This window comes from Triticum urartu, chromosome 3 (genome assembly GCF_003073215.2).
Source record: "Triticum urartu cultivar G1812 chromosome 3, Tu2.1, whole genome shotgun sequence".
NCBI classification, from domain to species: domain Eukaryota; kingdom Viridiplantae; phylum Streptophyta; class Magnoliopsida; order Poales; family Poaceae; genus Triticum; species Triticum urartu.
Window position 1 is genome coordinate 307,723,092 of NC_053024.1, and position 12,416 is coordinate 307,735,507.

Consider the following 12,416-nt stretch of genomic DNA (forward strand, 5'->3'; position numbering starts at 1 on the left):
CAAAGCACTCCTACGGTATCCGGGAGTTGCACTATCTCATGGTATAAGGAAATGATACTTGACATTAGAAAAGCTCTAGCAAATGAACTACACGATCTTGGGCTACGCTTAGGATTGGGTATTGTCCATCACATCATTCTCCTAATGATGTGACCCCGTTATCAATGACATACAATGTCCATGGTCAGGAGACCACAACCATCTTTTGATCAACGAGCTAGTAACTAGAGGCTCACTAGGGACATGTTGTGATCTATGTATTCACACATGTATTATGGTTTCCGGTTAATACAATTACTGAGTGTTACCGGCAAGTCTCTTTACTGCATTCACACATGTTCGATCGTTGGTATCCCCATACCTCGTTCAATCTTGTTACCGGCAAGTCTCTTTACTCGTTCCGTAAAGCATGATCCCGTGACCAACTCCTTAGTCACATTGAGCTCGTTATGATGATGCATTACTGAGTGGGCCCAGAGATATCTCTCCGTCATACGGAGTGACAAATCCCAGTCTCAATTCGTGCAAACCCAACAGACACTTTGGGAGATATCTCTAGTGCACCTTTATAGTCACCCAGTTACGTTATGACGTTTGATACACCCAAAGCACTCCTATGGTATCCAGGAGTTGCACTTTCTCATGGTATTGTCCATCACATCATTCTCCTAATGATGTGACCCCGTTATCAATGACATCCAATGTCCATGGTCAGGAAACCACAACCATCTTTTGATCAACGAGCTAGTAAACTAGAGGCTCACATCAACCATTCTTTTGCACTAAGGGATTGAGAACACAAACAAATAAGCGCATGGTAACCTCTGCTTCCCTCTGCGAAGGGCCTATCTTTTACTTTTATGCAAGAGTCAATTTTTTTCTCTCTATTCCTTTTATTTTTCTCATTTGGCAAACATCATGTGGTGAGGAAAGATCTAGGCACATATGTCCAGTTGAATATGGGTGGCATGAGTTATTATTGTTGACATCACCATGGAGGTGAGTATGTTGGGAGGCGAAACCAGAAGCCCCTATCTTTCTATGTGTCCGGATGAAACGTTTTGCTCATGGGTACGAGGTGAGTGTTAGCAATCATAAAGGACTATATGATGGTTGAGTATGTGGACTTGTCTAAAGGCTCCGACACGTGACCCTTCCTGAAAAGATGATGAATTGTAGTTGCAAAGTTGACTAAGAACATAGTTTGTTGGTTTCTAATAGATGTTTTTGCTTTATACTTCCATTGTGTGATGAACTATTACTTATTCATGAGAAGTATATGATGAAAGTTCTATGATAAAAGTCCTATGTTTAATTTTTTTGATGTTATAATAATCAACATGATGCTTCAATGTCCGTATTTTATTTTTATCGACACCTCTCTCTCAAAGCATGTGGACTTGTTTTTCGATTTCGGTTTTCCGCTTGAGGACAAGTGAGGTCTATGCTTGGGGGAGTTGATAGAGGTGAAGGTGTCCCGATGTTTCGATGAGATAGATATCGTTTTCTGTGGGAGTCGACTATGACGATCCGACTACAAACGTGCGAAGACGTCGCGCCTTAGCAATCGCTAAACCAACTTCTAAGGGTTATTGACCATGCTGGAGCACGATCAACCTGACCACGAGGGTCTATTTCCTGTGAGAAAACGAACAACAAGCAAGAAACTGAGATTGCAATCTGGATATTGCGAATAAAAGAGGAAAGCTTTATTGATCAAGGTGGGGTTCTGTGATGCCTTTGTCTGGTCGTTGAAGACAAACGAAGTACCCAAAGTTGCAGCTATGGCGAACTTTAATCTAAACAAAAACCAAAGTCTAAATGACGCCCTAAGGGCTGTATATATGTAGGAAGAGGGGGGATTTCGTGGCCCTTGGAGGAGGGGTCCGAAACCAACCCTAACTCTTGTTTCCCCACACATACGGACTCTAAAAACAGCCTATACTTAAGTATTTCGAAAATACATGGGCACGACCCAATAATAAGGTGATGCAGCACCTAAATTAGCCTCTGGACGAAATTTATGAAGTGGCATCTTGTATATTTCGTCCAAGGCTTCATGCACTCCTTATGGTGGCTTCAAAGTCCTGAAATCATCACTTGTAACTCTGTTCTTGATCCTCTTGCTCATGCCATCATCTCCATGCTTGATCTTGATCTAAGGTTCATCTTTCTTGTCCAAGCTAGGACCTTCATTTGTAAGCAAAACAAATGTATCCAATTTAGGCAGCATCATATTCTCATGAACATTAGAATCGTTACCAAGAAACGAAAGTACATGATAATTCAATTGGCGTGTGCGAGCTCTAGTAATTGGTCCAGTATGTATAGCAGCAGGGGCTGTGGATGTAACGATTGTATTGATGTCCTCATCATCCTCCTCTTCTTGAAATGAAGTCATCCTCGACGAAAGTTCATCGTCCTCACCCAAATAAGGCTTCAAATCTGCAATGTTAAAAGTGGGACTAACCCCAAAATCTACAGGCAGCTCAAGTGTGTATGCATTATCATTTATTTTCTCTAACACCTTAAAAGGACCATCAACACGTGGCATTAGCTTTGATTTGCGCAAATTAGGAAATCTATCCTGATGCAAATGTAACCAAACAAGATCTCCAGGTGCAAACACAACATGTTTTCAACCCTTATCTCCAGTAAGTTTATATTTAGCATTCATACGCTCAATGTTTTCCTTAGTTAACTCATGCTTTTTAAAAATCAATTCAGCATGTTCTTCAGCATCAAAATTAACCTTCTCCGAAGATGGAAGAGGCAACAAATCAGTAGGTGCACGAGGTAGGAAACCATACACAATTTCAAAATGGCACATCTTAGTAGTAGAATGCAATGAACGATTATAAGAAAATTCAATATGAGGCAAGCATTCTTCCCACATTTTCTTATTATTCTTCAAAACAGCCCTAAGCATAGTAAACAATGTTCTATTGACTACTTCAGTTTGTCCATCAGTTTGGGGGTGACAAGTAGTACAAAAAAGCAGTTTAGTCCCCAACTTAGCCCATAAACATCTCCAAAAGTGGATAAGAAATTTAGTATCATGATCGGAAACAATAGTATTTGGCACACCATGCAAGCGAATAATTTCACAAAAGAACAAATCAGCAACATTAACAACATCATCGCTTTTATGACATGGTATAAAGTGTGCCATTTTCGAGAACCTATCCATGACAACAAATATTCTATCCCTCCCCTTCTTTGTTCGAGGTAACCTAAAACAAAGTCCATAGATATATCCTCCCAAGGAACACTAGGTACAGGCAAAGGCATATATAAACCATTAGGATTGAGTCGTGACTAAGCTTTTGGACATGTAGTGCAGCGAGCAACAAAACGCTCAACATCTCGTCTCATCTTTGGCCAAAAAAAATGTGTACTAAGTATATCCTCCGTCTTCTTGGCGCCAAAGTGTCCCATTAATCCTCCTCCATGTTCCTCCTGCAATAACAAAAGACGAACGGAGCTAGCTGGAATGCATAGCTTGTTAGCACGAAACACAAATCCATCGTTAAGAACGAACTTGTTCCAATTTCTCCCTTCCTTACAATTCTGCAATACATCTTTAAATTCAGCATCATGCACATATTGATCTTTGATGGTCTCCAAACCAAATATTCTAAAGTCAAGTTGTGAAAGCATAGTATAACGACGAGACAATGCACCAGGAATAACATTTTATTTACCCTTCTTGTGTTTAATGACATAAGGGAAAGTCTCAATGAATTCAACCCATTTAGCATGTCTACGGTTCAGTTTTGCTTGACTTTTAATGTGTTTCAAAGATTCATGATCAGAATGTATAACAAATTCCTTGGGCCATAAATAATGTTGCCATGTTTCTAAGGTCCGAACAAGAGCATATAATTCTTTATCATAAGTAGAATAGTCCAGACTAGGCCCACTCAATTTTTCAGAAAAGTATGCAACATGTTTGCCATCTTGTAATAACACACCCCGTAATCCAATTCCACTAGCAACACATTCAAGCTCAAAAGTCTTATCAAAATCAGGAAGTTGGAGTAAAGGAGCATGTGTCAACTTATCTTTCAATACCGTGAAGGCTTCTTCCTGTGTTGTACCCCAAACAAAAGGCACATCCTTCTTTGTAAGCTCGTCGAGAGGTGCAGCAATGGTGCTGAAATCTCTCGCAAAACACCTATAGAATCGAGCGAGGCCAAGGAAACTCCTTACTTGTGTAACTGTTTTGGGCTGCGGCCAACTCTCAATAGCTTCAATCTTGGCTTGATCAACTTCAATTCCCTGTGGAGTAACAACATAACCAAGGAAAGATACTGCGTCGGTGCAAAAGGTGCACTTTCCAAGGTTACCAAACAAACGTGCATCACGTAGAGCAATAAAAATAACACGTAAATGTTCCAAATGTTCCTCCAAAGATTTGCTATAAATCAATATGTCATCAAAGTAAACTATCACAAATCATCCAATGAAAACACGTAAAACTTCGTTCATTAATCTCATGAAAGTACTAGGTGCATTAGTTAACCCAAAAGGCATGACTAACCACTCATATAATCCAAACATAGTTTTAAATGTTGTTTTCCATTCATCTCCCAATTTCATACGAATTTGATGGTATCCACTACGCAAATCAACTTTGGAGAATATTGTAGAGCCACTCAATTCATCAAGCATATCATCTAGCCTAGGAATAGGATGACGATAACGAATAGTAATATTATTAGTGCCTCTACAATCAACGCACATACGCGACGTACCATCCTTTTTCGGCACTAAAATGATAGGAACAGCACAAGGACTAAGGGATTCGTGTATATAACTTCTGTCGAGTAGTTCTTGTACTTGACGCATAATCTCCTTCGTCTCCTCTGGATTGGTACGATATGGTGCACGGTTGGGTAATGATGCAACGGTAATTAAGTCAATTTGATGCTCAATTCCTCTAATAGTTGGTAATCCCGGTGGCACGTCTTATGGAAAGACGTCAGCGAACTCCTGCAAAATGTTAGTGACAGCAGGAGGCAAAGAGGAAGGCGCATCCTCGAATGAAAATAATGCCCTTTCCACACAAAAGCATAGCAAACAGATTTGCTAAAATTTAGATCATCAATATCATATTTGGTGGCAAGTAAACATGCACTTTTCAATTTAATTTCAGAAACAACACTAGATGGTTTATTATTAGGCTTCATTTGTTGCTCAAATTCTTTTGCCACAATCTGATTTTCACTCTTATTTTTCTCCTGTTTTGCTTTATTAGCTCTATTAATATCATCTTTCAAAATGGAATCAGGAGTCATAGGAAGCAAAGTAATATTTTTATCCTGATGAACAAGTGTATACTGATTGTTTCTACCATGGTGTATAGAATTTTTATCAAATTGCCATGGTCTACCAAGTAATAAGGAACATGCTTGCATAGGTACCACATCACCATCAACATAATCAGCATATGTAGAGATACTAAAATGCACACGAATAGTATGTGTTACCTTAACCTTGCCGCTGTTGTTGAACCATTGTATGTAGTAAGGATGTGGATGTAGTCTTGTGGTGAGAGATAGCTTCTCTACCATCTCCATGCTAGCCAAGTTATTGCAGCTTCCTCCATCTATGATGACGGGAACAGAACGTTCCTTCACAACTCCCTTTGTATGGAACAAATTATGCCTCTGATTTTGATCAGCTTGTGTAACCTGCACACTCAAAATACGTTGAGCAACTAAACATTCATACCTGTTAGCATCTTCAGCAGCCATGTATTGCGTCTCATGATCAGAATCCTCTCCACCGTGTTCTTCATGTGTAATAAGAGCCAAAGTCTCATCATCATAGTCACTAGCGGTCTCATACCCACTATCCTTAGTAACAATCATCACACGCTGTGATTTTCATTCTCTCGCAAAATGTCCTCTTCCCTTACAACGATGACAAATAATATCACTTGTGTGCCCTGTTGATGCCATGGAAGAAGAAGAACTCTGTGCAGGCCCAGCAGGTGTGCTCTTGGCAGATAGTGGTGGTTGTGCTTGCTTTCTTGTATCATGGCTGGAGGTGGCACCTGATGGAGGTGCTGATGCAGTGGAAATAGAGGATGCACATGGTGTCCATGATGAAGATCGACCTGCAAAAAAGTTAGTTCGTGCCAATGCCTGTCGATCTTACACTTCACGTTCAGCTTTACAAGCAAGATGGAATAAACGAGTGATATTAGTATACTCCTTATACTCTAGAATGGTCTGAATCTCTCTATTTAATCCACCAATAAAACGTGCAAGCATAGCTTCATTCTACTCAACAATACCACATCTAATCATGCAAGTTTGTAATTCCTGATAATATTCTTCTACAGAATTTTTTCCTTGTCTTAAACGCTGCAATTTTTGAAGTAATTCATGTTGATAATATGGTGGAACCCAGCGAGTACGCATAGCAGTTTTCAAAGCAGCCCAAGTAGCTAGAATAGGATATAATCTACAATGTTGAGACCACCAAACACATGCAAAGCTAGTGAAAGCACAAACAGCAGCAGGAACACGTCTCTCCTCATGATATTGTAAACATGTAAATAGTTGTTCAGTTTCTAACTCCCAAGTAAGATATATCAGGAACATATCTACCCTCAAATTGTGGAATGTTCAATTTCAGTTTAGGGAGATGGTCATGATCACGTACTTGAGGTGGTTGTGCAGCCCTACCATTGCGATGATATGCATGAGGACGACCTGGTGGTGGTGGTGCTGGTGGTTGCATGTAGTTATGATTTTGATCAACCTCATCCTCGTAATAGTCCTACACCTATGCAGTAGCAGCAGGAGCTACAGAAGCATCAACAGCGGCACCAGAATTTTGACCAGGCTCAAGGGGAATGTGCAGTGCCCGTCCCACTTGATTTGGAAGGCGACGTTGTTGTTGTTGTTGTAGAGGTGAAAGTGCAACTATCCCTAGGAGGTTTTGGTAATTCCTAACAACATATAGCTCATTGAGCTAATGCTATTCCAAGATTAATATTTCAGGAAAAGCTCAATGAATGGCATGGCATGGATGAGGAAAGTGGATCCCTCAAAATACTAAGGACAAAAAGATTGGCTCAAGCTCAAAGCTCAAGACTCTACATTTTATATTTTAGTGATCCAAGATCACATTGAGTCTATAGGAAAAGCCAATACTATCAAGGAGGCATGAGGTGTTGTTTAATGAGGATCTTGCTTCATAGTGCTTAGTGATATGCTCCAAAACCCTCAACTACCTTCCCACATCCACATATGACCTAAACCAAAAGTCAACTCGACCCCACCCATTCATTCTATCCGGCGCCACCGAGTTTCAAATGTCATAGCCACTGTCACAAACCCTAGGCAAATCGGTCTCACCGATAGGGATTTCGGTCACACCGAGATGGGTTTGTAATCTCTCTATTTCCCTTCATAATGTTTCAGTCCTACCGAGATGAGCGATCAGTCCCACCGAGATTGCAATGTAAACTCTCTGTTTCCCTTTTGTAACATTTCGGTCCCACCGAAATGAGCGATCAGTCCCACCGAGTTTACCTGACCAACTCTCTGGTTAGCTTATTACCAAAATTGGTCTCACCGAGATTGTGTAATCGGTCACACCGAGATTACGTTATGCCCTAACCCTAACCATATCGGTCCTACCGAGTTGCATCTCAGTCCCACCGAAAACCCTAACGGTCACTAGGTTTGCTAAATCGGTCCGACCGAGTTTTTCAATTCGGTCTCACCGAGATTGGTAAATTGTGTGCAATGGTTAGTTTTTGTGTGGAGGCTATATATACCCCTCCACCCACTCTTCATTCGTGGAGAGAGCCATCAGAACATACCTACACTTCCAATACACATTTCCTGAGAGAGAACCACCTACTCATATGTTGAGGCCAAGATATTCGATTTGATATGAATCTTGATATCTAGCCTTCCCAAGTTGCTTTCCACTCAATTCTTCTTTCCACCAAATCCATATCCTGTGAGAGAGAGTTGAGTGTTGGGGAGACTATCATTTGGAGCACAAGAGCAAGGATTTCATCATCAACACACCATTTGTTACTTCTTGGAGAGTGGTGTCTCCTAGATTGGCTAGGTGTCACTTGGGAGCCTCCAACAAAGATTGTGGAGTTGAACCAAGGAGTTTGTAAGGGCAAGGAGATCGCCTACTTCGTGAAGATCTACCGCTAGTGAGGCAAGTCCTTTGAGGGCGATGGCCATGATGGGATAGACAAGGTTGCTTCTTCGTGGACCCTTCGTGGGTGGAGCCCTCCGTGGACTCACGCAACCGTTACCATCCATGGGTTGAAGTCTCTATCAACGTGGATGTACGATAGCACCACCTATGGAAACCACGAAAAAACATCTGTGTCTCCAATTGCGTTTGAATTCCCCAAACCCTTCCCTCTACATTCTTGCAAGTTGCATGCTTTACTTTCCGCTGCTCATAGACTCTTTGCATGCTTGCTTGAATTGTGATAAGATTGCTTGACTTGTGCTAAGTTAGCTAAAATCTGCCAAAGAATAAAATTGGGAAAATGATAGATTTTTAATTGGTCAAGTAGTCTAATCACCCCCCTTCTAGACATACTTTCGATCCTACAACTGGTATCAGAGCTTTGGTCTCAATTTGCTTTGATTTGCATAGCTTTTGGTGGCCATAGCCTTGGTTTCACAACCTAGGAGAGTATGGCGTTTAGAGAGGGAAATTATCACCGTACAGGTCCTTACTTTGATGGCACTAATTTTGCTAGTTGGAAGCATAAGATGAAAATGCATACTGTTGGACATAACCCCGCCGTTTGGGCTATTGTGTGTGTTGGCTTGCAAGGTGAATTCTTCGATGGGAGAGAACCGAATCGTGAAGCTACCGCGGACGAGTTGAAGATGCTACAATACAATGCTCAAGCTTGTGATATCCTCTTCAACGGATTTTGCTTCAAAGGAAATTTGGGATAGCTTGATTGATTTGCACGAATGTACCGACTCCGTCAAGGAATCTAAGTTGGATGTGCTTCAAAGTCAACTTGACAAGTTCAAAATGAAGGATGGTGAACGTGTCGTTGAAATGTACTCTAGGCTTGCTCTTATCACAAATGAGATTGCCGGCTTAGGAAGTGAAGAGATGACCGACAAATTCATCATCAAGAAGATCCTAAGAGCCTTGGATGGAAAATACGATACCGTATGCACATTGATCCAAATGATACCAAATTACAAAGATCTCAAGCCAACGGAAGTCATTGGAAGAATTGTTCCTCATGAGATGTCACTCAAGGATAAGGAGGAGCTCCATAACAAGTCAAGTGGTGCTTACAAAGCCTCATGTGAAGCCCCCACATCATCAAGTGAGAAACAAACCTTCAATGAAGAATTGAGCCTAATGGTGAAGAACTTCAACAAGTTCTACAAGAGTAGAAGGAAGGAGAGAAGTTCCAAGTCAAGGTCCTACAATGACAAAAGATCTTCTAGTCGAGAGCAAAACTGCTACAATTGTGGAAGACCCGGGCACTACTCCAATGATTGTACGGCTCCCCATAAGAGAAGAGAAGATTCTCCCAAAAGAAGAAGTAGAAGAGAAGAATCACCATCAAGGGAGAGAAGGAGTTGGGATGATCGATATGAACGATGACCCTCTCGGAGAAGCAATGATTCGGAAAGGAAGGACATGTCATCAAGGAGCTACACAAAATGAAGACATCAAGCTCATTTTGGTGAATGGGTATCCGGTTCCGACTCCGACAATGACTCTGAGAGAAGCTATCACTCCGACTCTGAATATACTCAAGATGAAGGTGTTGCCGGACTAGCACTTGTGTCAACCAACTCCTACGACATATTTGATTCATCAAATGAAGGAATTGGAAGATGCTTCATGGCCAAAGGTCGAAAGGTATCACACCCCGAGTATGTTGATTTCAATAGTGATGAAGATGAATTGTTAGGTGATGATGAGTTACTTGTTGACAACTATAGTGATGAATACTATGATGAAACGAATGATAATGATAAGGAGAAGATTGAGTCTCTAACTAAAGAACTAAACACTTTTAAGATAGCTCATGAAACTATCTTAGGAGATCATCGAGAACTTTTAAGGACTCATGAGAAATTACGTTTTGAAAAGCTCAACCTTGAGCAAGAGCATGAGTTCTTAAAGGCAATCAATGATGCTCTTCGCAAGAAAACTTCTTCTTACATTGCCAAGCGTTTACTCTTATCCACTTACATGCCTCAAGTCAAGTCTAGTAACAAGAACAAGAAAGATTCTTCTTCTAGCAGTAACAATAATCATGCTAAATCCAATGTTGTTGCTTCTAGTAGTTCTCTTGATTCCACTAACAATTCTCTTAGCCAAGTTAGACTTGAGAAAGAAAATAGCTTATTGAAGGGAATTATAGAGAAAGGTGTTTACAAGAGCCTTGCCGGGAGTAAGCAATTCAAGGAAATTATATGCAAGCAAGGAAGGCACTGGAAGAATCAAGGTATTGGTTTTGAATGAAAGTTCAACGCCAATGGAGTTGAGTGGGAAGAAGATCAATACCTCAAGACGAAGTTTGTTCCTCAACAAGATAAGTATGATCCTACTTCTTCCAAAGGGACACAAGCTCAAGATGATCTTCAACCACAAGACCACAAGCAAAAAGGCAAGGACAAGCTTCAAGAGGAAATTGATGCATTTGAAGAAGCTCCTAAGGACTTGGTCAAGTGGGTTCCCAAGACTACATCAAGTTCCACTTCATCGAGTACAACTACAACTCCGAGCATTCCCATCAAGATGGTGTGGATCCCGAAGAAGAAGAACTAGAGAGTTCTTGAGGGTGACTCCGCCAACATACTTCACTCTTATCATTTTGGCAAGAACAAGTGCAATCAACTTCCACATCTTGCACTACTTCAAGGAGTCACAAACCCTCTTGTTGGTAAGACAAGGGACAAGGTAACCTAAAGCTTTCATAGACATCATCTTGTGTGTGCATCACTCTATGTCTATGGATATCCCTGTTTGTTCCTTGTGGGACTAACCCGTGTAGGTATTGAAAGTGCAACTCACTCCAAAGGATAGCTCCAAATGATCTACATCAACATAGAGCATCCACATCTTCAACACCTACATGAAGTCATCATCGACAAAACCCAAGGTTAGTTTATCCCTCTTAGGGGGGATCTCACATTTAGGGGGAGCTTTACTCTAACAATCGAGTTAAAGCAACTCTAATGCTGTGAACACAACAACGCTTTATGTAAAAGTGGTAACCCCACTTGTGCTTAAACGATGAGTATGACCTATGATCAAATGTTCTCATTTGACTCCTAAGTCAATATACTCATATATAGATGACCTAGTCATCACCAATTGCTTGATAGATGCTAGAATTGTTTGTGCATGCTTTGCCACATATTTCATTTGTCATTTTATTGTGTGAGCATGTTGGTTGCATAATTTACTCATTCGAGGACATCCACTTGTTGTTTTGATTGTTCGGTTTCCTTTTCTTTTGGCCAAGTGGATGGACAAGAATGCATAAAAACCATCTCTAGCTATCTATGCTTTTCTTGTCTCAAACTCTGTTCATTCTGCATCACAAAATTTGATCAAGTTAGATTCGAACCACTCTGTGTGAGGAGCACTCGGAGTCCCCGATTCGTCATAGACTTAAACTTCCAAAACTTCTTTGTGCGTTTCGGTCTGACCGATTCTCCCATTTCGGTCATACCTTGATCACTAAGTCAATGTAGGTTTTCAATCTCGGTGCAACAAATTTGAACTTTTCGGTCAAACCGAGTTCAGTAACCGCTTGTAGTTATGAATCTCGGTGCCACCGAGTTGTTCCACTTGGTCACACCGACAAGGTCGGGCTATATATATCCACGGGTCAAATTTTGGAAAACTTTCCGAACCTCCTCGATCCGCGCTTAGCCTGCTCTGCCTCCAGGGTCTTCGGATCGTCCTCCTCGTCGCCAGCCGCCTCCTGTCGCTGGTCTCCGCCGCCGTCAATGGGAATCAACCCCGCTGTTTCCGTCGTAGCGAGTTCATCGCCGAACTAGGGTATGAACTCGATCACTATGCTATCCCTATCTGATTCCTAGCACATTGTGTTCGCCATGTATCTTGCCACGATTGAGATCATTCTATCTAGCCAAAACACTCCGTAGATTAGAGATGATTTGAAAATTTAGGGTTAGGTTTCTGCCAAAAACATCTCAAACCCACCGAGTTGTGGAACTCGGTACCACCGATTCGGCTAAGGCCATTGCACATGTGATTCTCGGTCTGACCGAGAATTGCAAATCGGTGTGACCGGGTTCAGGACTTTGTGAAACCCTAGCAGTCTCGGTGCCACCGAACTGTGACTCGGTCTGACCGAGTTCACTAGTTTAGGTTCCAACAGCTACTTCGGTATCACCGAG